This window comes from Triticum aestivum, chromosome 2B (genome assembly GCF_018294505.1).
Source record: "Triticum aestivum cultivar Chinese Spring chromosome 2B, IWGSC CS RefSeq v2.1, whole genome shotgun sequence".
Classification (NCBI taxonomy): domain Eukaryota; kingdom Viridiplantae; phylum Streptophyta; class Magnoliopsida; order Poales; family Poaceae; genus Triticum; species Triticum aestivum.
This window is the reverse complement of record NC_057798.1, coordinates 782,837,174-782,861,535: the sequence shown is the minus strand read 5'-3', so window position 1 is coordinate 782,861,535 and position 24,362 is coordinate 782,837,174. Positions and strand designations below refer to the sequence as shown.

Sequence of the window (24,362 nt, the reverse complement as noted above, 5' to 3'; positions counted from 1 at the left end):
TTGGGCTACTTCAAGAGGAGTTAGACACGTTATGGAAAACATCGGCCAAGACATGGGACGCCAGCAAAGGCAAGTATTTCAACACCGCGCTGATCACGACAGTGCAGGACTATCTCAGTTACGGATATGTGGCAGGCCAGGTGTGCCATGGATATTGCGGATGCACGCGGTGCATGGATGATACGACGTCTCAGCAGCTAACGTCAAGGAAAGATGGTGGGTCTGGGAAAATCGTGTACATGGGGCATCGAAGATGGCTCGAACAGGACGACCCGTGGAGAAACCGTGGAGATCTATTCAATGGTCACGCTGAGCATCGAGGACCTCCACGTAAGCGGAGCGGTGCCAAAATCGATGAGCTGTTGAAAAATTAGAAGGAGTGCCCCGCGCCGGGAAAGACGATGAGGAAGGCGCCGGAGCCGCTGCTGAAGGTATGGAAGACGAGGTCTGTGTTCTGGGACTTGGAGTACTAGCACAAACTCGATACACCTTATTGCCTTGATCAAATGCATATCTGTAAGAATGTCCTTGAGAGCTTGCTCGCAACACTGATGAACATGCCGGATAAGACCAAGGATGGGCCGAAGGCAAGAAAAGACTTGCAAGATTTGAAAATCAGGGAAGATCTGCACATGTCGCCTCGTAAAATGTCAGACGAGACAGAGACGGAGACAGAGGCACGGGAGAAGAAGGGCAAGAAAATAAAGAAAGAGGATTATTGCCCCCTTCTTGCTTCACCTTAAGTCAGGCTGAGATCGATCAATTCTTTAAGTGCCTTACCGGAGTCAAAGTTAGTTCCGGTTACTGTGGCAAGATACGCAGATATCTAGACACGGACAAGAAAAGGTTCAGCGGGATGAAGTCCCATGACTATCATGTGATGATGATGCAGATACTACCTGTTTCGCTTAGAGGGATAATGGACAAGCATGTCCATGACACGCTTATTGGTCTCTGCAACTTTTTCGACGTCATCTCTCGAAAGTCGATTAGTGTGAAGCAGCTCCGAAGGCCACGGGAAGAGATCGTTGTGATACTGAATGGGCTTGAGATGTACTTCCCGCCCGCGTTCTTTGACGTGATGGTGCATCTGTGTGTCCATATTGTGGATGACATAATAGACCTGGGGCCGTCATTCCTGCACAACATGATGTCATTTGAGAGGATGAATGGGATCATCAAAGGATTCGTTCGTAACATGTCCCGTCCGGATGGAAGCATCGTCCAGGGCTATGTGACACAATAGTGCATCTCTTTCTGTGAAATTTTCTATATGGCGCAGACCAGCCACCTGGTGTTAGTGTTGGTTTGCCCGTTAACAAGCACGATGGGAGGCTCGAAGGAGAAGGTCACTGCAACGGTCGCAGGGAACTGCACGTGGCATACTCAGATCGATGCAGCGACTTTGATAAAGCAAACTTGGTAGTGCTATAACATCTAGACGAGGTAGATCCTTTTGTGGCACTGCACAAAGAAATTATCGCAAAGAAGTATCGTGACCGGGAGGTATGCAGGACGGACGCCGAAGTTACTAAATAGCACAACTCCACTTTCCTACATTGGTTCAAAGAGCATATTATTGCTAATCCCCCGGAGGAGGGCTCTAAGGACGGATTGCTCATATACGCCTTAGCACATGGCCCCTCGCCCAACCTTGTAACCTCTCAGGCATATGGTATCAACGGATACACGTTCTACACGGAGGCCAAAGATATGGACAGTGATGATCAGAACTCAGAGGTGACGATGGAATGCATGACATGCAGCGACAACGGCGCAACTGAATGATTTTATGGAAGGGTCGAGGAGATCTGGGAGCTTGGCTACTCTGGACTGCACAACATGACGATGTTCCGTGTCAGATGGGCTAAGAATGTCGAAAGAGAAAACCGGATTTTCACTACCATGACTATACCCGCCAAGAGCGCTACCGTGAATGCTATCGCAAAAAACGAGCCATGGGTACATGCTAAGCACGTGACACAATGCTTCTTCATAACCGACCCACGCAATCCCAGCCGTGTTGTCGTGAGGAGAGGCAAAAAGAACATCATTGAAATGGATGGAGTCACCAACGAGGAAGACTATGATCAGTGCGGCAACACAATGAGAGAAGATGACGATGATGATGAAGTATACGTCAAAAGAAGAATCAATACTACATTACCTAAGAAAAATCGTACTCTATGGAAAAGGCAAAGTCACAATGAGGGGCTCAATTATTCTTCGACGAACAAGAAGGGAAAGAAGCTGACTCAAAAACGAAAACGTCTAACGCTGAGGAACCGTATGTTACTGATCCAATGATGTAATATATATATATATATATATATATATATATATATATATATATATATATATATAAAGAGGATGGATCTATTATGATAACACTCCTTAAGACCTTATTCTGCACATCCCACCTTATTATGCTAACACCCCGATGACCCGAACCGAACCCCGCTAAAAAGCCAACCGAGCTGCGTGGTAAAAAATCCCACCGCTTCTTCCCAACGAGGCCACGAACCCCCACCTCCTCTCCCCACACCGCTCCCACGACCGCACCTACCTCCCGATCCCCTCCGCAATCTTCCTCTCGTCACCAACCTCCCACCACGCCGCCCAGGATCTCCACCACCGGCCACCGCGCCGCGCACCACGCACCCCCCTCCGCCGGCCGCCGCGGGAGCCATCCCACCCGCGCCGTGCATCACCTCCCCTCCCTTCCCAACGCCACACGACGGTCTGGATTTCGCCCACGCCTCCCATCCCGACCTCCCTCCCCACCAGGCCCCGGCCGCCCCTCCCCAGACCACTGCCGCCACCCCTCCACAGCCAGCTGCCGCGCCGCCCCTTCCTATGCCGGCGCTGCTCCGCCCCTTCCCAGGCCGCCACCGCGCCCCTGCCCGCGAGCACCGTGGGCGTTGACTGCCGCTACAACCCCCGCCTCGGTGATCTCTTTCTGCATCGTAGCGGCCAAATCCAGTGCCGTGCAGTCAATTGCATGGGTGCATGAATCACGCCCATCCTGCACCCCTGGATAGCCCACGAGATCTTGCTACTGGGAGGGCAAGGTTTGAGCGGTTCGGGTGGTGCTCCACTGCAGCTCGGTTGCTGGAGGGAGGGCGGTGGTGATGTGCAGTCATGGGGGTTGGATGCCCAGCGCCCTCCTCTTCTGCCCTTCCTCCACCCTTTTTCTTAGGCCCGGTGAGCCTCCATTCCCGACTACCAACTCTGTAGGTCCACTAACTTAGATGCGTGTGACCTTCTCTGATGTGCGCCTCACTAGTGGGGCCCCACATCGCCGGCGTCGGCCTCCAACGAGCAGTGGCCCGAGCTTGTCTCTTCATTTTTGTGCTCGTGCACCTCCCGTTTAGACCCTGCTGTTTGTGGGCACAAGCGATGCAGTCCACTATGTATTCAGGTAGTGCAATGTGCTAGAATCCTTTTGTTGGAGGTGACTGCTGCTCCTCGCCACCCATCTCCTTCCTCTACTGCAGAAGGAAGGCTCGCAACGTCTCCATGTAGTTCGCCCCTGGCAGCGACACCATGGCTGTGTGTGGCATGCAGTTAAGTTTCATGTCCTCTGTGTTTTTTAAAGAAAAGTTCATTGAAGTTTGTTGTGCAGCTCGCTTGCTGGTGTAGTACGTGGGCAACTCCGTCGTACAGTTTGTAAACATCTTTTCTTTGTAAAAGCAGTGCGCTTGGTGAAACCAAAGCCAAACCCGAAGTGAAGAATGAAGAACAGAGGTCTGTGATAGAAAAGTTTCCATCAAGTGTTCCTGTGATTGGTCCTGCAATGAAAGGAGTAGCTTCCGTGGGCAGGTGATCAAACATCTAGTTTGATATGCGCTGATTCAAAATTTCAGATTAGTTACTGAATATTGTTACTCAGGAAGTACTAGTTCTTGGGGCTGATTGCACTCTTAATTTCAGTCACAAGGACGAGTTCTTTTCAACCTTGCAGCACTCTTGGCTTGGCTTGTGGCTGTTGTGGCTAGATGTTAGGATTTCGTCCAGATTATTGCTGAAGCTAGCCAACGGGAAAAGACTATCTAGAAGAGAGAGGAGCCAGCTGACCCGCACAGCTGCAGACTTATTCAAGCTGGTCCCCTTTTTGGTTTTTGTCGTAGTCCCATTCTCTGTTTTTCACTGCACCAAAACCATTGCAGCTCTGGATAGTGGATAGGTGCGGTGCGGCTAACGCACTGTTGCAATGCGGAGTGTTTTTGGTGCAGGTTTGAGTGTTATTGACGCAGTGCAGAGTCCTCTCTAAGCAGTCCATAGCATTTTTTTATTTTTTCAGGTCTGGCCTTGTGTTTTATCTGTAGTTCATTAAAGTGGAGTTTCTAGCAGATTAGTTTGATGCAGTTTTGGTCACAATAATGACCAGCCTCAGATTCACTAACCATGCTCCAGATCGCCAGGAGCGTGTTGTCCCTCCTCTTGCAGTCTGGGCGTCTGCAGACTTGAAGTGCGCCAGAGCGCGCAAATGTGGTTCGGCGGCGCGTGGCCTGTTTGCCCTATGTTTTGGTGCAGAATGTCGCGTGGGAGAAGAGAAACAAGTAGTTCCTCTAATTTGTGTACCAACTCATTATTCCTATGTGTGAAGTGCAATTTGTTTGTGTGTCTCAGAAAATCAGTTGACTATCATCAAATCCTGCAGTGTGTTTGGTCCTCGATGTGGTTCACTTTTGGGAGTGATACTGTTCGCTTGCGCACAACACGGAAATGTGAAAAAAGATTAGAAAACAAATAAAAGAAATGCGGTTCACTTCGATATATGTCGAGGTCCACTTGCCCTCATCTCTGCGGTCCACTCTCATTCATAGAAAATGTCAAAAAAAAGACAACAAAAACTCGTCTAAGAAAAAATTACGTTCAACAAAGAAATCATGCAGTGCACTTGTCTGTTTGATAAAGTGCGGGTTTTAGTCTAAAGAAGTGCGGTTTGAATACCTCGTTTGGGAAAATTTACGTCCCACAAAAAAGGAATCATGCAGTGCACTTATCCGTCTGATGAAGTGCAGGTTTTGGTATAAAGAAGTGCCGTTTGCTACCTCGTTTGGGAAATTTACATACCACAAAAAAGAAAATATGCAGTGCACTTGTCGGTTTGATGAAGTGCGGTTTTTTGGTCTGAAAGCAGTGTTATTAAACCGTAAAGAATCAGAGAGAGTGTTCTACATGTAAAAGTTGCGCCTCGTCGATATCTTTCCAACGGCGTATAATTCGAATCATTTCAACCAGCGGTTTATGAAAATTTCACGAAAAACGGCGGCTGCCTCTCGTCGTCAGTCGTACAATTTTCAAAATTAACTAAAAACCATAAGTATTCTCAAAAACATTCCAACATATGAAAGTTGCGCCTCGTTCGTAGCTTTGCAACGGCGTATCACACGTCTCGTTTCGATAAACGGTTCAAAAATTGGAGCGAAAACAGTACGAAAATTGCTAAAAATTCGAAAAAACAGAATTCCGCGGTTTAGCAAATTTGAAACTGCTCTTAAACCGTAATGAATTACAGAAAATAATAGATATGAAAAAGATGCGCCTCAATCATATCTTTCCAGCGGCGTATCATTTGCTTATTCCGGCGAACGGTTTAGAAAAAATCGCGAAAATACGCTCGCTGCCACTCGTCGTCCGCCGCGCCGTTTTTGAAACTACTCTTAAACCGCAAGGAATCTCGAAAATGTTCAACATGGAGAAGTTGCGCCTAATCCATAGCTTTTCAACGGTATATTATACGATAAACGATTAAAAAACTAGAGAGAAAACAGTATCAAAAAAACACTGCATGCAATTTTTTTTGACGCGAAGTTCACTAGTATGTATTGCAGTGCTCGTCGTCAAAATGATGCAGTGCGCTTCTGTTCAGCGTGCAGTGCAGAAGTGGTGTGCAGAATAGTTATTTTACTAATATTAGCAGAATAGACCGTCTATATATATATTTAACCGTCAAATGATGCAATATATATCGCCTTCCCTTGGTTCACTGCTCTCGGGAAATAAAAGTGGGAGAAAATAAATGGGAGAAAATAAAGGAAAAGAAAAAGGGAAACTGATTATAGTAGTAGCAGTTTTCTAAAAAGAGCTATAGTCAAGCTAGCAGTAGCGATTTCCTTAGAAAACCGCTACAGCTAGTTAAGGTAGTAGCAGCGCGTTTGGTCTAAACCGCTACAGCTAGTGAAGTTAGTAGCAACGCGTTTTGTCTAAACGCGCTACTGCTACGTCCACTTAACCCAAAATTCTCACTCTTCCTGCTTCATCCCGCCTCTTTTCCCCCAAATCCCCACTCTCTCTTCCCCCGTCGCACCGCCGTGCCCCGGCGCTCGCCCCCGACCCCGGCGCTCGCCCCCGACCCGACCCTCGCCCCCGATCCCGGCGCTCGCCCCCGACCCGACCCTCGCCCCCGACCCCGACGCTCGCCCCCGACCGGGCCCTCGCCCCCGACCCCGGCGCGCTCGCCCCCGACCCCGGCGCTCGCCCCCCGAGCCCGGCGCGCTCGCCCCTGACCCGTCGGCCCTCGCCTCCCTCCTCTGCTTCCTCCCCTCCTCGCCCCTGCACCCTCTGTAAACCCCCCCTCCCCTCTCTCTGCTAGCTAGGGTTCTTCGGTTAATTTACTTAGGTTTTAGTTAGGGCAGTAGGTTAATTAGGTTATCTATTTAGTTATGAATTTAGCTATGTTTTAAAATAGGACAGAAATTTAGGGTTAAGCAATTGTAGTTAAAAGAAAAGGCAACATTTAGGCAATTGTCCAAATCAACATCCCTTGTTAAAGCAAATTTAGGTAGGCTGAATTTATATGCAAATTTGAATTAGACATGTGATATGTGGATATGTCATGTTTTGGACATGTCATGTTTTGAATTTGAACATGTCATTTGGACATGTGATGGTTTGGTTCAATTTTGGTAAATGATCCGAGTGGCCTATGTTACGCCAGAATGTTGATTCATTTTCGTTCCGATGAATTTCAGACGCTCGATATGTCCATTTTTAGCAAAGGTCATGCCGAAATTTCCTGTGAATTTTGGCATGATTTGTGCTAGATAGTTGGCATATCAAGTGCTGGCACATAGATTTATTTTTCATGTCATTTCTCATTTTTTTTCATACTTTTAGAAATAAACGAGGACACTTAATCATAGGAAACATGTCAAACCACGAAGAAACTGGGCCTTCTGACCAAGATGCAGATGAGATGGATTATGAGGGTGAACAAGAGTACCTCGACTATTTGACTGCTAAGCAAGGTTTGCAGGTCGGCCTCAATGATGGTACTAACGCCGACATCAACATCGACGGCGCCGACACCGATGGCGGCGCCGAGACCGGCGAGGAAGGTACCGGCGGGGAAGATACCGGCGGGGAAGGTACCAGCGCTGATGCCGCTACCGAAAAGAGGAAGCATAAGAAGCAGAGGATATGAAAACCTAACAAACTAGGGATTGGACGACTTGTGATCACAAAGATGGCACCTGGCAAGTTTGAGCCATTAGAGCCGGAAGAACCTCGCAAGTGCTATGGGAACCAAGTAGGATGCATCCTACGGGAATGCCCGAGCATCAATGACGATGACTTAAGGAGTAAAGAACATTTGACACAGTTTCTCCTAACGAAGTTGCACAAGAGATTCAAGTTCCCTGACCGGGATGATAACATAGAACACCTGTGGGATGATCCGAAGATGAAAAATATTAACAATCACACAATGGGCATGTTCAGCAATGATTTGGCCTCCTGGAAAGGGAGGGTGAAACGAGCTATTGAGGCTGAGGAACCCCTGTCCAAGATTCTGGAGGAAAATCCGACACTTACAGAAGAGGAGTTCGAAAAGTTCAAGGACACTTGCGCTACCGAGGCAGCCAAGGCTAAGGCTGCGAAATTCAAGAGCCTTCAGCAAAGGAACACGGGGAAGCATCCACTAGTAGGAAAACACCCATTAGTCCCGATTCGTAAGGGCCTTTAGTCCCGGTTCATGAACCGGGACTAATGGGTCGATACTAATACCTCCACCCATTAGTCCCGGTTCAAACACGAACTGGGACAGATGGGCCTCCACGTGGCCGGTCCGCCGAGCCCAGTCAGGGGGGCCTTTGGTCCCGGTTGCTGGCTCCAACCGGGACCAAAAGTTCATTTTTTTTACAAATGTGGCTGCTTTAGGGGTTTTGGGGGTTATTTTTAGGTTGTTATTAGCTAGCTAATAGAGAGTTCTCTCTTATATCAACGCTGCTGCTATGTTCATTTCACCTGCTGATATAACATGCTCATGCATGCGCAATATCATACATCATCATATATAATAACAAGTCCTATGCATCATCATACAACTTCTACTCGTTATTAATAATAAGTCATATGATCATCCTCATAGTCATCAAACCCAACCCTACATAATTGTTCTTAGCACATGATCATCAGTATCGGGTAGGACCTAAACACCCTTAAGGTAAAATAGCATAAAACAATATAGACCCTGACTCTCCATTATGAAGAATGGCGATCATCCTATCTCCAATTCTTTCCCTTCGCTGCTTGTTGCTTCCAAGAAGCTCCTTACGACTGTCCATACATTTTTTCCATTCTTTGATTGTTATGTCTCCACTTCTTTTAGAAACTCGGTATGGACAGTTGAGATTCGTAGGACGACCTGGTTGTATGTTCAAAACATGAAGGCTACCATGCGTATACATCAGATGAGGCACACAATCATTCGAGATTATCTGTTGAAAAACATAGTAATAACTTCGTAGTTAGCAATGATGTACTAGTTTTAGAAGTGTGCAAAAGATCACGGATGTCGTAATAGTAAAAAAATCTTACCAGGGTATCTCCATGGTAGTTACCGTAGTTCAACACGTGCACTAGTGGTACGTATTGACATAATGTTGAGGAGTTTGATTGTAGATATTGTAATTCTCAAGATCAGTACAAAATGCGACCAGATGAGTTTTCTCCTGATAAGTTAATTCGGAGCCTTCGGTGTAGTAGGTTCTATCTACCATCTTCCGCACATTCTTTGAAGAATGAAAATAAGCTGTCAATGGAAATAAGTTGTCAACTATTTTGAAATAAACAATATAAATTACTTAATAACTATGTTAAGCTCACACGGGGGAAGAATTGGAGGTGTATCCACAAGGACCCAAATCGAAGGTCTCTCTTGCTCGATTGTAGGATCACCAAGATCCATGGTGACAAACATACCCTCATCAAGACCATACATCTTGCAAAGTGCTTCCCAATTTTTGCAACCAAAATGGGTTACTCTCTGAGCATTGTACAACTTTACTTGAAAATCCACACCATGATGGGTACTTAGGATAATTTTTTTGGTTTCGAAACTTTCATGGTCTTCAAAACCCATCCTCTCCAAGACATAGCGTCTTGCAAAGCATGGGATAAGCTAGTCGAATTGGAAAAGATGAAAAATATTGTCATGATTAAAATAGTTTAAGTCATGAGTAATTACGAAAAAAAACTATTGTCATCGGTTGCATACAGTATGAACATCGAAGGTCTCCTCGAGCTTAATGCTGAAGCGACGATCTTCGTCCAGCTCAATGAACCTGTCGCAGATACCTCGGTCGTCGTGGCACCAGTCGCACTCCCCCGGGCGGTTTTCGTCGTCCGAGTATGACATTTCCGCCTATCTTCATAATTCAAATATTAAACTAGACTATTAATCACGGGTTGACTATCGGTGATGTACGTAGCTCCTCCTTTCATTCCCGAGTGCATTATTACATCAAATTGTCTAGCACACGGGAATGAAGGAGAACTTATCCAATATGAGCATTCAATAAACAAAACCAAATCATAAAATAAGCAAAACCAAATCATACAATAATATAAAGTAGTATTGAAATTAGCATGCATTCAATAATTATAAGCAAAAGTACATCATCTCTTGGTGTTCGTACATCGTCGAATATTATCACTAATATAGCATCACTACAACTAGAACCGTAGCGCCCGACGGGTATCGACGCGGGCGGTGGACACCCAAAGATAAGGAACCATCACAGGATCATAGCTCCAGTGAGATCCCTGAAGAACCTGCCAGGTATTGTCGAACCTGCCCTCGAATGCAACCATGTAGCGACGGACGTGCCCGTCCTCCTCGCTGACACGGTGACGTACCACCTCCGCGGTGTCCGGAAGCCTCGGCACCGTCACTGGCCCACGCGACCGCCACCAAACAAGGATCGGGTCAACAATGGGCTGCCTCCTCACTAACCTACGTCCCCCGGAAGGTAGCACCTCCCAATACCAGCCTGGCAGAGCCCAATCCCGAACATGGCCCTGATCAAGCAAGCCTCCACCGCCGAGTCGACGACGACGAGGATGCGGGATAGGCATCGCCGACGTCGATGCGGGAACTACTTCTATATATAGTTAAATAAAGTAGTTTTATTAATTAAATCGACTAGCTAGTTCAACTACTAAACACTTACTATAAATAAATAAAATAGTACTTACTAAAAACAAAATACTTCTATATATAGTAAAATAAAGTAGTTTATTAAATCAACTAGCTAGTTCAACAACTAATTATATTAAACACTTTCTCTTCTTATTTTTTTCATTTTTCTAACTAGTATTTTTCTAACTAGTTTTTTTCTAAAAATAAAGTAGTTTCATTTTTCTAACTAGTATTTTTCTAACTAATCTAACAAAAATCATAAAAAATCTAACAAAATCTAACAAAAAAAATCTACTAACAGAAAAAAATCTAACATAATATGAAAAAATTAATTACACAATCTAAATTACACAATATGAACTACATATCTAAATTACACCACATCTAATCTAACAAATAAATCTATGAACTAACAAAAAAATTTAAACAAAATCTAACAAAAAAAATCTACTAACAGAAAAAAAATCTAACATAATATGAACAAATTAATTACACAATCTAAATTACACAATATGAACTACATATCTGAATTACACCACATCTAATCTAACAAAAAAAATCTATGAACTAACAAAAAAATCTAAACAAAATCTAACAAAAAGAATCTACTAACAGAAAAAAAAATCTAACATAATATGAACAAATTAATTACACAATCTAAATTACACAATATGAACTACATATCTAAATTACACCACATCTAATCTAATAATTAAATCTATGAACTAACAAAAAAATCTAAACAAAATCTAACAAAAAAAATCTACTAACAGAAAAAAAATCTAAAAAAAAATCTCACGGCCGGCGACGGTGACGGCGAGGTGCAGCAGGGCGGTCGGCGACGTCGGGGCGGCAGGGCGGGCGGCGACGACAGCGGGGCGGGGCGGCGACGGCGCGCGTCGGGGCGGCAGGCAACGACAGCGGGGTGGGGCGGCGATGACAGCGGGGCGGGGCGGCGACGGCGTTGGGGCGGGGCGGCGACGACGAGGTGGCGGCAGGGGACGACACTCGACGTCGGGAGAGATCGAACTCGGGGCGGGGCGGCAGTGCTACTTATATAGCAAAGGCTTTCGTCCCGGTTCGTACGACAAACCGGTACCAATGCCGGCCTTTTGTCCTGGTTGGAGCCACCAACCGGGAACAAAGGCCTCTTTTCGGCAGCGCAAAGGGCGGGAAACGAGGACCTTTGGTCCCGGTTGGTGGCTCCAACCGGTACCAAAGACCGGCATTGATACCGGTTCATGCCATCAACCGGTACCAATGGACCCGTCTAATTTTTTATTTTCTGCAACTGTTTTTTAGTGGATTCTTTCTGCAGCTGTTTTTTTAGTCCCACCTCGCCAAGGGAGAGGCACTCGCAGCTGTTTATAAGCCCCGAGTGCAGAGACGATGAAGAAGAGGCTCAATGCTCACCTGCACGTTGGTTAGCTTCAAACCTTGAGGAATAGAGTAGACTGCACAGAGCTATGTGCAGTGCAGTTGACACTATTCCGAAAGGCTTGAAGCAAATTAACGAGCATTACGCCTCTTTTTTTATTTTTAATGACTTATTTTTAATAGTTGTGATTAACTTAACTAAAAAATGAGCATAGATGCTTATTTTTAATGACTTATTACAACTCAGAAATAAAAAGAAAAAAATAAATATAGCAGAAAAGAAAAAAAAACTATATAAAAAACTACTCAGAAATAAATAGAAGCAAAAATAGTTGTGATTAACTTTACTAAAAAAATGAGCTTAGATGCTTAGTTTTAATGACTTATTACAATTCAGAAATAAAAAGAAAAATAAATAAATATAGCAGAAAAGAAAAAAACTATATAAAAAACTACTCAGAAATAAATAGAAGCAAAAATAGTTGTGATAAACTTAACTAAAAAATGAGCTTAGATGCTTATTTTTGATGACTTATTACAACTCAGAAATAAATAGAAGAAAAAAAAGTTGTGATTAACTTAAATAAAAAATGAGCATAGATGCTTATTTTTAATGACTTATTACAATTCAGAAATAAGTAGAAGAAAAAATAGTTGTGATTAACTTAACTAACAAATGAGCATAGATGCTTATTTTTAATGACTTATTACAATTCAAAAATAAATAAAAGAAAAAATAGTTGTGATTAACTTAACTAAAAAATGAGCATAGATGCTTATTTTTAATGACTTATTACAATTCAGAAATAAATAGAAGAAAAAATAGTTGTGATTAACTTAACTAAAAAATGAGCATAGATGCTTATTTTTAATGACTTATTACAATTCAGAAATAAATAGAAGAAAAAATAGTTGTGATTAACTTAACTAAAAAAATGAAAATAGATGCTTATTTTTAATGACTTATTACAACTCAGAAATAAAAAGAAAAAATAAATATAGCAGAAAAGAAAAAAAAAACTATATAAAAAACTACTCAGAAATGAGCATAGATGCGCTTATAGAGAAAATTAGACCTAAATTCATAATAAATTTCTACTAAATTCAGAGAAATTCAATATGAATTTAGGTCAAATTTCCTGTATAAGGGCATCTATTTTCACTTTGAGAGCAGCTTAACAAGGCAGAGAGGGAGGGGCTTATAAACCGGTGTGAGCCCCCTTCGATTGGCGAGGTGGGACTAAACTCTGGCCGCAACGAGGACCAACACTGTAGTCCCGATTGGTGGTATGAACCGGGACTAAAGGGAAGCCTTTGGTCCCGGTTCGAGCTACCAACCGGGACCAATGGTGGTGGCCCAGGAGCGAGGCGCATTGTTCCCGGTTCGTCCCACCAACCGGAACCAATAGGTCCAGACGAACCGGGACCAATAGCCCACGTGGCCCAGCCGGCCCCCGGGGCTAACGAACCGGGTCCAATGCCCCCATTGGTCCCGGTTCTGGATTGAACCGGGACTAATGGGCTGACCTGGCCTGGACCATTGCCCCCTTTTCTACTAGTGATCGCCTCGGAAGCCGTGGCTACCTCAGTAAAAGGCCCATATGGGATAAGGAGGACGCGGAACGTGAAGCCGCGGGTCTCCCAGACCCCTTCGGGAAGTTCACCAACCCCTTGGAGCGTGACTTCATCAGGGCCTGCTACAAGTGGGACAAGGAGAAAAAGGTTTTTTACACGGACCAGATCATGAGGAAATTGATTAGACTATTGGAGAAGCATCACCAGCTTGCAGCCGAAAGCCCTACTTCTCCGATGAGTCCCAAATGGGACACCCCTCTCAACCGGGCCTTGAACGAACTTAAGGGACTCCCTTTGGGCCAGTGGCCGCAATATGGTCGTGTGCACGATGCTGGGGACGGCGCCACGTGGAAGGTGTTTTACAACGAGGGCCCAGAGGCCAAGAAGCAGAAATAGAAGTTTAGTCAAGCGAACATCGACGCGAAGGTGAAGCTTGTGGTCGAGAAAAAAGCAGCTGAGGACGCGGAAAAAACAGCCGAGGAGAAATATGAGTTGCTATAGCAGGCAGTTAATGCAGCTGTAACTGCCTGCAGAAATGATTTCACTACTAACTTGGTTCCAGCTATCATCAACTGGACGAAGGAAAATCCAGACAAGACGGTGCATGACTTCCCGATACCCAGTTTCGTCAGGAGCAACTCCATGAACAACAACAACACCGCACCATCACTTGCTCACGCAACCGGGCCTCCTCTCGCGGTCGCTCCCGCTCATAGCAGCCCGTCCTCAGTCTCTGGCACGCTAGGTGGGCCTTTGTCTTTGGCTGAGCTCGACACCGTCACGGTAATTACATGGCACACCAACACACACACACACACACACACACTTATATATATATATATATATATATATATATATATATATATATATATATATATATATATATAGAATATTCCATTTTCGTTGCCTTTCAGATGTTTTACGCCACAGACATATGTGTTTGCAGGGCGAAGAAACCCCGTGCACCATACTCTACTTGATAAAAGGCCAGAAGGTCGACGTGGGAAAGGGGATGATATTGAACCCCTTGAAACCCACGTTCCACAACCAGCCGATCCCTGCTGGGCACTTCAGGGTTAACTTGTCCAGTGTGAAATCAGGGCATGAGGCTTTGCCTCCTCCAGTACAGCATGTGGGAGTGGGAGAGGACGATGAGACCCCACCGCGGATTGGAAGTTGCAAGGGTTGGGTGCTGCTATGGCCGAAGAATCTTATTCGTTTGGAGCCGACCGAGAGCACACCAATAACCACACATCAACAAGCATGTGCGGAGACCATCACCCCGCCTACGCAATTACCAGCTCCTGTAGTGCCGGGTGAGAGCGGTGGACAACGTGATGAAGGGGGTGCAATAGTACTGGCTGATGTAATCGGTCTTGTAGAACAGAGAATGGATGATGAGACGGAGGTCGACCCTATGGGTTTCCTTAATACAAACGCGTATGACTATGACATATATATATATATATATATATAAGTCAACCATATGACGAATCGGGCTATCAGCATGCTAATGAGGATATGGATGATATGCCCGGGCAGGAAGGTCGTTGGAAGGATTGCAAACAGTCTCTCTTCATGAATTCCGCGCAGGACACGCCTGAAGATGTCACCTCAACACAGGTGCAACTAGTTGGGGGTCGTACAGTGCTTAGCCCGGGAACCCTGGGCCAGGGGTTAAGGAAGGGTCTGGAAGGTGTGCCCAAGAAAAAGGAGAGGAAGAGATTGGGGAAGATAACTGCCTCCAAACAAGCCAGAGCTCAAAGCAGCGAGACGATGCATTCTAAAGAGAGTGTACCCGTGAAAGGTGCGGCCATGTTCCATCTCACGGGCAAGCCGATGCTACCGCCGAAACCGCTGGAGGCACTATCAGGGGATCTCAGGAGATTGCACGACCATGTGATGTCGACTGAGAAAAGCCTACTAGCATCAAAGGATCCAGGATATCCGACATACGCGGCTCGTGTGCCTGAGGGGAAGTGCTACGTCGAGACACGGCCCGCAGATGTGTTCTTCCTGCGGTTTGACCATATCTTTGAGATGTTTCTGACAAGGCGGCTTGAATTTACAATCGTCCGCCTTTTTGCGCTACATATGAGCTTCATCATGGATAGTGAAGAAGTCTTGCAAATCTGTGTGGCGGATCAGTACTACATGCACGAGTCTTTCTTGAGTCTCGGCGACTTTGAGCATGAAACTGCTAGGGAGTACCTCCAAAACTTCATGGTACAGAATAAGGACCAGGAAATTGTCCTCGTGCCTTATCATCCGAAGTAAGTCAGTTCCGGACAACCCTTTCTTACATTTCAATCATTCCTTCTCTCTCATATGGGGAATAATTTGAGGTGTCTTTTCCCCGCAGCAACGGGCGCGCCGTCCTTATCGTTCTTTACCCGCAAGTCTCCCGCGCCGTGTATTTTGACCCTTCCAGAGACTACGAGAAAAAAGACTACACCCACATAATGAATATTCTAGATGATGCTCTCCAAGGCTTCAGCATTAGAGGTGGCCACATGCAGATCAGGAAACAAAGGAACAAGAAGATGGGTTTCGCGCATAAAACTAACTTGTCCTGCATCCATGTCCCAAAACCAAGCAAAAAGGATGGATTCTACATCGTCCATCTCATGATTCAGTTCAACACGGATCACCAAAAGCTTCGTATGAGAAGCAGAAATGATGATCATATCCACAAGTGGCTAGAATCTCATGGAGAAGCGGATTATAAACTTAGAGATGACTTCTTTCGCATCCAAAGGGACATTGCGACAATCATCATGAAAGAAGTCGTCGATGGTAAGGGGATGTTCCACCACGGCCCTATATCGCGAGATGACGTCCGAACTCGCATAGGCATGCAACGTCTAGACCTCATGCCGTTCAAGAAGCTAGGGTCCATCCTCGATGATATGGAAGGATGGAACTTCTAGTGATTTATGATGCCGATGATGATGATATGTGTCGGTTGAACTTGTATACTTTTTGTAGCGATGAAACTTTGTGATGTCGGTCCCTGCCGAACTTGCGTAACGCTACTTTGTTAGTTTGCGTACGATGACATGCGTACCTCTAGTTAATTAGTTTGCGTACTGTATGTTGCATCTAGTTGCTAACCTTTTCTTTTTTGGTGTTGCTCTAGTATATTTTGTTGCATATATATGATTGTACATCCTCTTCATGAACATGCATCTCTAACAGGTACCTAGTTTCTTGATGGCGAGATGGAAGTGCTATGTCGTGTACAAAAGGAAGGTTCCGGGGGTGTACAATGAGTGGCCTGAGTGTCAGGCGCAAGTGAATGGGTTCTCGGGCGCCAGCCATAAAGGCTTCAAAAGCAGACACGAAGGAGAAGCTAGTTACTTGAGGTTCACGCTAGCGCGAGAGAGGACTTGTAACCACCGCCTCATGTACTGCATAGTTCCGCTCTCACTCATAGTGATAGCTCTTCTCGCGTATACCTTTGTTTAGATGGATGACGTTGTAGTTGCAAGTATTCGAGACTTGCATGTATCGCTATTTTCGAGATGATGACAAGATACCACTTTGTGTTGGATGATGATTATGATGAGACTATTTGTATGTATATGCTATGATTACATTTGTGGTCTTGCAGGCATTTGTTATGTGTATCATGATGACATTTGTATTAGTACATGAAGACATTTGTATGTGCTAAAGATTCTTCTGTAAAGCATGCTCAAATACAAAACAAATATGCAGTAAAAAATATTAAAATTAGCAGTAGCGAGTGGAGAAAAGTTAGCAGCAACGCGGTAGTATCAGTAGCGCGCACACGAGAAGCGCGCTATAGCTATTAGCAGTAGCGAGCTCCACAGAAGAACGCTGTTGCTACACTTGTATATCAGTAGCGCGGGCTCGCACGCGCTGCTGCTATGGTTTAGCTATAGCGCCTTATTAGTAGCGCCGCCTCCCGCGCTACTGATAACCCTAAAACCCGCGCTGCTGCTAGGCTTTTCCCTAGTAGTGTTCCTCCATCTCTCTCTAGTCACCGCCGCCCCTCGCGTGCGGTAGTCGTCCGACGAACAGCGCCCGGCCGCCCACTACCGCTCGGCGCTCGCAAGGTGTCCGACAAAACGCCCGCAAGGTATGTATTGCTTCAACTTCACATTTTTTACATGAATTTGGTGCATGTTGTTTGTAGTTTTTATAGCTTATTAGTTTAAATTGAACATTGTAGATGAATTCGTCATATGATTCTTCCGAAGAAGAATTTGATATGGAAGAGGAGGAGGATCTTGCAATGATCCTAGCTATGCACATCAATAAAAAACCGAAGCATAGTGGTCCGGTTATGGGTCGGCAGAAAACTTGGAGCGATAGGATCGATGCCCACAATAGATTGATCAGGCACTATTTTGCGAATAATCCCATGTGCCCCGAGTCGTACTTCCGGTGCCGGTTTAGGATGAGCACCGAGTTGTTCAGGCGCATTGCAGAGAAACTAGCGAGCCATGACCGGTTTTTTCAGCAAAGGAGAAATGTCGCCGAAGAGCTTTGGTATAGCACCTTTCAGAAGGTGACGGCCGCTTTGCGTATGTTGGCATATGGTATCCTCGCTGATCTAGTTGATGATCACTTGGCCATGGGTGAGAGCCAAGCCATCATGTGTGTCAAGTGCTTTGCTGTCGGAATTGTGCAAGTGTTTGGCCAGGAGTATTTGAGATCTCCCAATGCAGACACCACAAGGCTATTGGAGATGAACAAAGCTCCTGGCTTCCCAGGTATGCTTGGCTCAATAGATTGCATGCATTGGAGTTGGAAGAATTGTCCTAAGGCATGGCATGGGTAATTCGACGGCCAAAAAAGAAGGTTCCACTATAATCCTTGAAGCGGTAGCCGATCAAGAGACTTGGATTTGACATGCTTTTTTGGAATGCCTAGATATTTGAATGACATCAACATTGTCATCCGGTCACCACTTATGAATAAGATTGCAAATGGTGAACTGCCACCCGTGCAGTTTGTAGCAAATGGCCGTACATACAACCATGACTACTATCTTGTGGATGACATCTATCCAAAGTGGCAAACATTTGTGAAGCCGTTGAAAAAACTGGAAGATAAGAAATATCTTGATTTCCACAATGCTCAGGCGGCGGCTAGAAAAGATGTGGAGAGAGCTTTTGGGATTTTGCAAGCCCAATTTGCTATTGTGAGAGGACCAGCTAGATTTTGGGATCAAAAAATGCTTTGGTACATCATGCATGCTTGTGTGATCATGCACAACATAATCATAGAGAATGAGCATGGCCAAGATTTAGACTACTCTCACTATAAGCTCTTGGGACATCCCGTGCGAGTGCGGCGGAGGGCTGAAAGAGTGGCCCGTTTTGTTGCCTCCTATCATGTCATTCGGCGTCCCGAGACGCATAATAATCTTCAGAAGGATCTCATCGAGGAGTGATGGGCATGGAATGGCCGACAAAGAGTATCATGTTTTGTGCGTTTGATGTTGTATTGTTGAACTATTTGTTGTACTCAAAGATAAACTATTTTTTTGAGTTGTAATAACGAAATTAAACTATTTTTGTTGATTTATTTTGTTAGTGTTTAATCTTTTTGCTTGTGTTTTGATCACATATGTTGTTTGAGTCATAGCGCGCGCGCTGCATTTTAGCGCGCCTACTGGAAGGAGCGTTGGCCGCCACGCCAAAACAGGCGAACAACGCACTGCAAACAGATTTTTAGCACGCCGTGTGTTAGGCGCCCGTTGGAGATGCTCTTAGCTCGGTAATATGATGCTTGACATCTTTCCATTGAAAAACCAGTGATCGTGTGCATCTGATGCCGCCGAGCCCCCCAAAGATTTGCCTTTCTTCTTGCACGTAAAAGGAGATTTAGAAGCACCTTCTTTTATAGCATCTACAGCCGGACTTAGCAAATTCAGCCCCTCAAACGACCGCGGATGTGTCAGGGCGCGTCCGTGGGAAATGACCGGGCACAATTTAATTGTTATGCCGCACATTCATATACCGCAAATTCTCATTCTCAAATCCATGCAATCCATGCATGTCGATCATACGATACAAATTGTCTGAATGCCAAAGTTCAAAAAAAGAAAGCAAATCAAAGTTTAACAAACCGGACATGACAAAATAAAATCAATGTCCGAGCGTGACGAATGGCCTCAGATCTCTGGTTGGGCGCCTGCTCCGAGCGAAATGTGTCCCGCTTCAGGCGGAATGTGTCCTGCTCGTCCTGCTCTGCCTATATCAGGGCAGGCTCCTTCGCCTGCATCCAAGATGCCTACTCCACCTGCATCCGGGCTGCCTCCTCCACTTGCATGCGGACCGCAGCCGTCCTCGCCGCCTCGTACTTTCCACGGTCGTTGATCTCCATCTTGTTGTTCGCAAGCCACTTCTTCGCATGCTCAAACAAGAGGCACTACTAGAAAAACCCCTACTAATGGCGCACCTAATATGGCCATTAATGGCGCATCTGTGGTGCGCCATTAACAGCACGCCATTAGTAATTTTTACTAATGGCGCACCACCTGGTGCGCCATTAGTATCTGGTATACTAATGGCGCACCGCGGGTGCGCCATTAGTATAGGCCAGCGTGCGCCATTAGTATGCCTCCCAGGGGCCATGTATACCCAGGTGCTTTGGCATACTAATGGCGCACCACCACTGGATGCGCCATTAGTAACCGCAGCATACTAATGGCGCACTACCCGGTGATGCGCCATTAGTATGCACTGTCATACTAATGGCGCACTATCCTGTGATGCGCCATTAGTATGAATATTAGGTTTTTTTTATCTTTTTATTTTCTGTTTTTTGCACAGGTTACAAAATGTATAGTTTGACAAAATATAGACAGCACACATCAACAACAGATTCATCGAATACAATAGAAGATTAGTCTTTGAATACAATTCATCATATTAGTCTCCGAATACAATTCATCATATTAGTCTCCGAATTAAAAAGACCGAACAAAGATAGAACATTATATTACAAGTCTCGAGACCGCGAGTAGCGAGTTTGTCTTCACATTACAAGTCGATATCGATCATCTAAACTACCATCACATAGAAGAGAGCTGCGGTCATCACGATGAGCATCATCACGATGAAACTCGTCTTCATCCGGTTCCTCCAACGCTCCCTCCCCTCTCCCGCTAGATAGCGGGCGTATCTAGATTCGGCCTCGGCCCTAGTGGTGTACCCTTTGTAACTGTTACCGCTGAATCGGTGAACCTGTCTCCGACACTCCTCCCAGTCATCGTAGACTCCGGGAACCTTACCCTTGTACACGACATACGTCGGCATCGCTATGCACTAGCCAAACGAAACGTTAGTACCAATTCACAGACAATACATAAGCAATATATAATTATGCAACAGAACGATCGGAAGAGAAAAGGAAGACATTAATAGCATCGATTACATCTAAGTTGAACGACTCTCGAAACCAAAGAGACATACTACAAGTTCATTAAAGTTTAATTACAACATGAGCCAATCGATGTTTCAGAACTAGACAACTCGACTCAAGGGACCGGAGCGTGGATGAAGCCGCCGTCTATCGTGGGAGTCATGAAAGAACGGGCGTTGTCATCCTGCATTTGTAGCATTGTGTCGATGTCACTGTTGGACGGTTGATTTCTGAGGTAGAACTGCCCCGAGGTACGAAGGACATCTTGATGGATGATTTCCGCAAACTCCGACTGGATGCGAAAGAATTCTTGTCGGAGGTCCGCGTCCTGGATTGCCGACACGCTCGCGGCCCAATCTTTGAGTTTACTCGGTAGCAGAAGTTGATGATGGTCCCGTACGATCGCCCGCATGTGATGGATGGCGTAGTAGGCACCCTTCTGACCGCCAGGCGGCTGCTTGACGCAGCAGAACGTCGTATTGTGGGAGAACACGTGCTTGCCGTACTTACGAATAGGCCTGGTGAAGGTGCCTCCAGATTGGGCGTAGCCGGGGAGAACATCATCAAGAACCTTCTTGACATTTGTGTAGTCTACGTTCGACTGACGGTCCGGGTCGAAATACGTGGCCATGGAATATTTGGGGCTTAGGAGGATGAGCGTGCAACGTGTGTCACTGCAGAAAACACGGAATGTTAAAAGAAAAACGATCGAAAAGTAAGAATTCATATGTTACGGGCCGGTTGAGGGGAGGACTTACTCGGGAAAGTAAGGCACGAGGAAGTTATCCTTATCTTGGTTTGCCAGAATGACGCCTTCGAGGTAAGAACTCGCGACTTGCCGGTCCCCAGCGCTGCCCAAGATCTTGGCACGCATGTAGAAGGGGTCGACTATCACGATGTCCGGGGTCTTGTCGCGAATGATCCGCATCTCCATACTCAGCGAAAATAGCCGAACGAAGGTGTAGTGCAGCGGATGAAGGTTCAACATAGCGTGGATGTCATCAAAACGCAGGACGATCGTACGCCCGATGGAGTTATCCACAAAGCCCTTGCCCTCTGGCACCTTGGCCGCGAAAACCGGGTATGCCACATCCTTCTCCCTGAGACGCCGCTTCTCCAAAGCAAGAACACTGTCATGCAGACTCCGCATAGCACCGGTTGCAGCATTGAGCATATTTGTCGGTAGCATCGCCCTACCCGCCACATGCACCCTCCTCGAGATATCCTGCGGTGAAGGTGGCCCGTCCTGAGCACGGATCGTACTCGGTGCCGGCTGGCTCGCACCCTTCTTAGTCTTTCTTTTGCGTGCCTTCTTCTTCTCCTGTAATGGGACCGAGTTCTGCTCACAGACCGCCTTCTTGAGTGTGTTGGGGCTGATAATATTTCGCACCTCGCCTATCTGAGGCTCGGTGAAGTCGGCAGCTGGAGGCGTCTCCTGAGAGCTGAACGCCAGACGGCGCCTGTTGCAACTTGGCTTCTCCGCGGTACGAGCTAGATCGCACACGTCTTTTGTTGGGTTTGGTTCTTGAGAAGGAGGCCCCATGAAGTCGCCATCGTACCCATGCTCGGCAAAGTACTGATCGACGTTGCCAAATGTATCATCGTCGTCGTCGTCGTCGTTCTGATCCTGTGCCATATGCATGTTTGGATCCAGTGGCATAGGGATGTCCGGCACCGTTACGGCGGTCTTGCCATGGGGCCGACTTGGCGCCGGCACGACTGGCGGTGTTGTCTTTGGGGTGGTGTCCCCCGCCCCCAAACGAATCTGGCTCTTCGGCCAAAGCAGGGGCCAGCTCAGGCAGGCGCTGAGGGTCATCACGTCATCATCGTCGGCCCCGACGGGTCGAATCGGAGGTAACAAGTCGTCGCAGCCTGGCAGCACCCGAACCAGTTGAACCCTAAACAAGTTGGGTGGCATCTGGGTACCGTGGAACAAGGGGTTGCCCGGTTGAACGATTTTGCCCTTGGCGACATCGACCAACTCGTTGTTCACGAAGTGGAGGAGAGTGCACGGAACGTCGGCGGCGCCCTGCGAAAACATGTAGGGCGTCAGGGATGCCCAGTCAAAGGCAAGGAGATGAAGTCCTCGGCCGAGAGAGGCTTAATTAGTTACCGTGATGATGGCGTCGAGCTCGGCTAATGTCGAGGCACCGCCAACGGCGGGCGTGCAGTTGACGGAGCGGCCGCTTGCTGAAGAGGTGCCGGCCGGCGTACACCCGGGTGCATTAAGCTCCCGTGCCGGCGTCGGAGACACCAATGCCGCCTCCGCCGGAGGCACCAATGGCCCCGCCATCGCATTATGCGAGTTGCTGGCCGTGAAGCTAGGAATCGGGGGCGGCCCCTGTTGGCCGCCCGCAATCCACGCACTCAACCCCGAGATCAAGGTAGGCACAAGGGCGGTGATCGTCGCTCCGAGTCGTTGTTCCACTTGCTCTTGGACAATCTCCGGAATCCGCGCCACCTGTGCCTTGAGTTCTTGAACCTCTCGCGCCTGGCTTTCCGAGCTGGTCTTTTTCTCCTTCCGCACACCAGCGGTATAGTATGACCCCCATTTTGTCGACAAGCCTTTGCCGGCCACACGACCAGCTGACGTCGGCTTACTGAGCTTATCCTTGTTCTTCATTATATTCAACCCCCTATTTAGAGTGGTGTCCCAAGGGTTGCTCTTAGTCGACCCCGCGCTACTGCTTTCAGTCGCCTGCGGAAGGAATGTGAACCATTTAGAAATTCGGCTTCATTAATTAGAATGCAACCATATGGAGCTAATTACGCGGGGGTGTATTCCTTACCAGAACAAGCTCAAGCCGCCTGGTCTTCGGATCCGTGGTAAGCTCCTTTGTTTTCGGGTCCTTCTTGTACCGGGCCCTGACAAAGTTCCTGGTCTGCTTGTCACCGTATTTATCGAAGAGGGGCGGTAGGCCTTGCTCGGCACGGTCCGCCTCCTCCTTGTCCCATATAGGCTCCGCCACTCTGTAACCGCCGGGACCGAGTGTGTGTTCCCCTATGTTCAGCTCCCGCATTTGTTTCCCCCACTCACTTGATTGGGAGCTTGCGGTGCTCGAGCAATTGATCTTGAAGTCGTTGTAGTCATCTTCGGTGATCGAAGGATTTTTCTCCTTGATCTTCTCATAACTCTCACCTTTCTCGATCATTCTCTTCACATTGCTTTTCCAAGTAGACAGGGCCTTGCTCATCTTCGTGAGGGCAGCATTGTTCACTTTATTCCCTTTGAGGCTTGTGTTTTCGAATTCAGCGGGGAACTTGTATCGTTCGTGCAGCTTCGTGAAGAGGAGGTGGCGCAAATTCCCTCGGTCAGGATGCCTCAGGTTCTCGGTGTTGATCGAGACGGTGCTCCGGACAATGCACCCGAGCTGAAGCGAGTACCCCTTGACTATTCGTTCGGGCGCCGTTGGATTCCCGTTGGAGTCCACTTCAGTAACTTCCTCCTTGAGGGTGCGGAGCACGATCGGGCGCCGGTCCTTCCGTTGCCTCTTCGGCTGGCTGCTATCTGTGCGTGCGCCGCCATCATCAGTGGTGGCATCCTCGGCGGCACCATCAGTGGTGGCATCAGTGTGGTCAT

The 24,362-nt window shown here is 46.8% G+C and overlaps 1 long non-coding RNA gene across 1 annotated transcript; it reads left to right on the top strand.

Moving 5' to 3' along the window:
• The first annotated feature begins 2,475 nt into the window (after positions 1-2,475).
• Positions 2,476-4,352, top strand: LOC123047380 (uncharacterized). The gene is made up of 2 exons (XR_006422977.1): positions 2,476-3,566; positions 3,697-4,352. It is a non-coding gene; the product is annotated as an uncharacterized lncRNA (long non-coding RNA).
• The last annotated feature ends 20,010 nt before the right edge of the window (positions 4,353-24,362 follow it).